We start from the raw sequence: 6447 nt of genomic DNA, 5'->3' as shown, positions 1-6447 counted from the left end.
AATATATCTTCATTTCAAGACAACAGAGGCAGCAATAAAATGCTCCTCTGTTCTAAATCTATTGTTTCATAAGGATCCAATAATTATAATTTATTAAAAACAGAAATGAAAAGGGGAAAATGAGACACTGGGATGTCAAATTTCTTACAAACCTGCCAAGGAAGTAAAGATCTCATGAGTGACTATGACCATGCAGGTATCACCTAACATAATATGAAATCTACGTGACATGCTTTAAGCAAAGCTTATGCCAACTTGTCTACCATCTGCTTTACATTTGATAAGATCATTGACAAACATCCTGCAATACTCGGGAGCTTGCTCATGTATTCATGTTCTACTCAAAAGCCATTAAGCAGCAGAGTTTGATTCCTTCAGCTTTATCTCTAGCAGCTCATTCTTGGGAATGTTGCAAATTCACAAACAGAAAGGAACTTTAAACCGAGGAAAGAAAAGTCTCAATTTGATCGGGGGTGTTTTACACATTACATACACAATTGACCAATGTATGTCTTTAACTAATTTTCATCAGTTTACTCATATATCCCTGTAGGGCTGCATTCTCAGCCCCCTACTGTATGCCCTATATATCTATGACTGAACACCAACCCAACCAATGTCATCGTTAAGTAGACCAATGTCACCACCGCTATTGGGCTCATCTCTGATGAGACAGCGTACAGGGCAGAGGTTGAGAATTGATAACCTGAAACTGAACCTCCCTCATACAAAAGAACTCAGATATTAGTACTTTAAGTTTGGGACCCATCAGAAGGCCCATCAGCGGCCACACTTCCTCTGCATCCAGAGGAAGAACAAACTCGACCTGAAGCTGCTACTGGCCTACTACCGCCCCTCAGTGGAGAGCGGGTTCTCCTACTGCCTGGATGTTTTCTATTCAGGGACCACGAAAAATCATTCACTGTACTTTTCCACCACTGAAGGGCATCGCCAGATCGTTCTGTCTCAGGAAAATCAGACCTATCACAGGTGACCCCTTGCACCCTGCCTGCTTGACCCGCTGTCCTCTGGTCGGCGCCTCAGGTCAATCAGGTCCCACACCTCCAAACGCATAAACTTCTTCCCCTGAGCCAGTGTCATGGTCCTGGGTCGTGTGACCCAGTGCTTTGAGTTTCCATGTATTTTGATATTGATTGTGTATGTTTAGTTCTTTTGGTAGTAGCTTCCAGGTTACTTAGTTTACTTCTTTGTTTATTAGATCCCTTTATGTCATCACCCCTGTGTTAAGTATTCCCTGCTGGTTTGTGTCATGTCTATGTCTCTCCATATTTCCTGTTTTATGTTGAAATGTCTTGTGTTTCTTTGTACAATGTGTTTAGTTTTACTCTCCCCTGTGATGTCATTATGTTTCTTTCTAGTCAGCTGTTTCCTCATGTGTCTCCACTTTCTCTGATCACCTCATGTGTGTATTTAGTCTTTGTGTTGTCAATCAATCTTTGTCAGGATGTCTATTTTCCTCCATGCTCGTCACAGCATTCATAATGTCAGAGCTTTCATATTGTCTCATAGCTTCACAGTTCTGTCATAGTTATCTTGTTTTAATTTTCCTAGTTTAGATTACAAGGTTAGTTGTCATTCCTCTTTCGCCCTTGCTTTTATTTTTTACCCCTGTCATCAGCCCTAATAAAGTCTCGCCTTTTGTTTGAATTCAACTCCGTTCTCCTGTATCTGCATTTTGGGTCCATAAGATACCGGCTGCTGACTTTTGGACTGTCAACAAACACTATCCCCCCACACCCCATCCCTGTCCACCCACCCACCAATCTAAGCCATGATCTGAGGAACCCTTATCACTCAGGCCACTCACACATGGACTATACTCAGACCAAGTCCAATGCACTACTTTCAAGCAATTTGCAACCTATCCTCTATTATGCGTTTTCCTCTTATTTGTTTATAATCCTCTTGTTTGATATTTATTCTTGCTGCAATACTATTTATAGCTTTAGTCCATGTACAGATGGTGTGGAACACCCACAATTTTATTGTGCATGTGCAATAACAATAAAAATCTATTTTGTTTTATTTTGTTCTATATGTCTAAACATTACAATGTTTGAAATTCCCCTCCGCGAATCACTACCTTGTCATGGTGGAGTGGTTTGTGTGTCCCAGGGATCCCAGGGGCTATGTTGTCCGGGGGCTTTTGCCCCCTGGTAGGGTCTCCCATGGCAAACTGGTTCTGGGTGAGGGACCAGACAAAGGGCGATTCAGAAGACCCTTATGAGAATATCACAGAGGGAACAGATTTTTCGTAATATTTGAAATATATAAATTCAACCAAAACAATAAATGCTACCATAAAATCAAGACATTGTCATTTGACAATAAAATATATTTTAAAACATATCATAAAATTATATTACTTACGCAAAGTTAATATTTGGTAGTGCAGTAAGAGTGCGTAAGGCGCTGTCTAAATTGCTACTGGCTCATGAATTGCACAGGATGTGCAAATAAACTCACAGGTCTAGATCCTTGGTGACTATCATTGCCGACCTGCAGCGTCATGTTTACATGCATTAGGTCTGGTGGCATGTTAGGCTTCAAATTTTTTAACTCTCACACATAGTTTGGACAGTAGTTTTGATTTTTACTTTTAGAACATATTGAACGACTTTCATCACCTTCTACAAAATTCTACCAAACACCTGTATTTTGGTCACAGCTTACTAAATATTTGTATAGGATAAATCATCAACACCTTAGTGAGAGGAAAACTAAACATCAAATGCAGCTTTAAAGGTGCTTCTTCAAAACAGATTTTAAGAAATGTACATTTCAAACTGCTTTAAATGTACAAATATGGCTCCATGTTGAGTCAATGTGAAAGTCAGAGTTCAGATTTTTGCATTTTTGTGTCACAAGTACTATATAAGATAGATAAGTTAAACCTTAATTAGTCCCACACATGAGACATGTTTTGGTTACGGCAGAAAGTGGACAGTACAAGTTAAGAGAATTAAACGTTAATAGAATTGAGTAAGATAAAATAGAATAAGATAAAATTGAATAATATACTATACGAAAATAGAATAAAATACTTTGCTATATCAGGGATATTGCATCTATCTATCTATAGATACAGATATAGATATATTAATTAGGGGGGGTTTTTTTGCTTTTTTTCCCTTTTTGCCTCTCCTTTCTGGTACAGTAGCAATCAAAATTACCCCCTCCCTGGACCCAGCTTCCCTGCTGATGCCAGTGGGCACCCCCGTTTTCCATAATCAACCAAGAGCAGGGGCCCTAGGCCCATCCAGACTGGGTCCCAGCAGCAGCACTGCCAAGACCCACAGAGCACGGGGCAGCCCACCTGACCACACCACACCAGCAAAACTACACCCACCCCAACATGTGGTGGCTCAGGTGGTAGAGCAGATCAGCTACTGATCGGAAGGTTGGTGGTTCGAACCTTGGCTTTCCCAGTCTGCATGTCAAATATCCTTTGGCAAGATACTAACCCCAAGTTGCCCTCCAATGTGTTCATCAGAGTGTGAATGTAGTTTAGCTTGCACTTGAGTTTAGAAGTGCTTCGAATGGGTGGGTGTGAATGGGTGAATGAGGCATGTTGTGTAGTACTCCGGGAGAGTAGAAAAGCACTATATAAAAATCAGTCCATTTACCAACAATCAGTCAACTCCTAGAATGTTGTCTAGGAAATAGCAGCTCAATGTGGTGGGTTTGTTCCATACAGTACATTCAACATATGACAGGTCTTAGAGAAAGCAGATCTGTCAGTGATAAACCAAGTTTGATCCTGTCAAATCAAAGTGCCCCCAAATTTATTAAGACGTGAAGACAAGATGATTTTTTTAATTAATAGACTAATTGGTGGGGTCTCTGTCCTTCTTAGGAAGAAGACAAACATGGGCATCATACACACAATCAGAAAAGAGCACCATGCAATGGAGCAGTTCACCATCCTGAGTAAAATTGGAGCAATTATATCAACATGGGCTTTACAAATGTCACAGTTCTGTGTCTGTGGGCTCCATGTTTTTCTGTTTGCATCAGTTATCTTTGATTTCATGATGCGTCTTTCCTAGTCTCTTGGTTTTTGATTTCTCTCTCTAGTATTCCCAGCTTAGCATTTCTTGTGTTCTAGTTCTGAGGTTGTGATTCTGTGCTCCTTCTATTTAGTGAACAGTCATCCCTACCGCTTTGTTCCCTTTGTTCTCTGTCAGCTGTATCCCTTAGTCAAGTCTGTGTCTGTTATGTGTTCTGTTTTACTTTGAAAGTCATTATTGAAATAAAATTTAATTTAATTTAATTCTTTCAAATAGATGCAAGTAAAACACATCAAAAAAATAAATAAAATCAAAGATTCAGCGCCACTAATTCCTGTTGCTCATAAATATATTTTCACCTGTTTAAAAATGTGAACACTGGCATCCTTGAAAGAGTGACCTTTGTTCTTTAGATGCAGATGGACAGCCGAGTCTTGTCCCGTGGAGGTGGCCATAGAATGGCCACCTCCACGACGTAATCATGATCAACTGAGTCCAAGGATGCAAGCTAAAATGAAAGCATTTGGCAGTCTCACTGGAAAGACACCATGGTCTAGGAAGCCTTTCACCTGTATCTGCCCAACTGCTTGCCATTCAGCATTACAAAAGGCTGGCCTCAGCCTTGGAACTCGTTCAGTTTCACCTTCACACTGTTCCAAAAATCGCTCCCAAAATGCAGTGTAAACCTCCCTTGACACTCCAGCATCATCAAAAGCATTTTCATTTACAAAGTTCATCTTTAAAGTCACATTCGTTATGTTACTGTCCATAAATACAGCCAAAAGATCATCAACAACCTTTGTCCTGTGAATTGACACACGGGGCTCTGTGGACTTCCTGAAGTCGATGGGGAAAGATGGTTGCTTTAATCAAAAGGCAAACCTTGTGCGATGAAATTCAGTACATGGTCCTGGGTACAAGACAAAACATGCACATTCCATAAGAAATAATAATCTTCCAGGTGTGTCAGAGTAGTACGGAAAAAAATGGGGGAAAAAAAAAATAAGATGAACTTTTGCGAGATTCATTCATTTTTTCATTCATTTATTTATTCATTTTCAGGCACAACAAATACCTATATTGAACATAAAATACACAAAACAAAAAACAAAACTTGCCTGAAAAAGGAGTGGGACGAAGAAAACTTATTAAATCCCTCAAAAGATCCCGCTACTTTTTGAAAACTAGAAACTCGATTTCATTAATAGCATCTTTGTGTTTTCTTGTTGTTTCTGTTCCATGAGTAGGTTTCCTCCCGGAGCTCCAAAAGCATGCATGGTAAATAAATGGTAATTGTAAATTGGTCTTGGAATCTTTCCAAATGTACACTGGGACAGAGTCCAGCCCTGCATAATGCTGAATTCAACACTTGCTGTCATGGCAGGGTGTGTTTTACTACAGGACCCAGAAGAGGTACTGCGGTTTTCTGCAAAAAAACCCCCAAAAAAAACAAACGAGCCATTATTCTCATATACTCAACACAATGACAAGAACACACCAGACTCTTTCAAAATAAACCGGAAACATGGAGACATAGACATGACAAAGCAAGCTTGACAGACCTAAAACACATGACGGACTAGACAAGAAACCAAAACACATAAACCAAGGAAACAGATGAGAAATAATGAAAAACCTAAACTCAAATAAACCCTAAAACATGAACTTATAACCAAAAACCTAACATAAGAGACTCAAAAATACAAAATAAAACTCAAAACAGGTACAGAGACCCAGCCTGTGACACTTGGTTAAAAAATGGCTGGATGGACGCCCATTAGGCCTTCAAACACAACTCCCTCTCTGAGAGCTTAATCTTTAACTTTCCCTGTTTATAACATATTCATCTAATAATAAGAATGCTAATAAAAAAAGAATTTGAGATTAATTTAATAAATTGTGCTGTAGTTCAGTGAAATGAGCTGTTAACAATGCAGTATAACATACAGGCTAGAGCTTACTTAGAACGAGCCCCAGACAGAGTTATTGCTTCCTTGGTCTTGCATGTTATATTTGAATGATAATATATTTGAATGATCATATTATAACTTTTAAATGTATTTCAAGTCTTCTGTTGTACTTTATTTCAATCCAACATGGAAAAGAAAAAAATAAAGTGAATAAAACAAAAATAAAAAAATCATCTCTGCAAAGCAAATTGTGGGACAGTGATCATATCTTGATATCCAGAATTGCGAATGAAATTATAATATGTTCAACCACACAGCTCCAGTGAAGATTTTTTGTTTTCGCAATATTTAAAATATCTAAATCCAACTAAAATCCTACAAAACAATAAATGCTACCATAAAATCAAGACATTCTCATTTGACAATAAAATAGATTTTAAAACATATCATAAAATTATATTACTTACTTAAAGTTAATATTTGGTAGTGCAGTAAGAGTGTGTAAG

Source organism: Aulonocara stuartgranti (genome assembly GCF_965226115.1).
Source record: "Aulonocara stuartgranti genome assembly, chromosome: 7".
In the NCBI taxonomy this organism is placed as follows: Eukaryota; Metazoa; Chordata; class Actinopteri; order Cichliformes; family Cichlidae; genus Aulonocara; species Aulonocara stuartgranti.
This window is presented reverse-complemented; position numbering follows the sequence as displayed.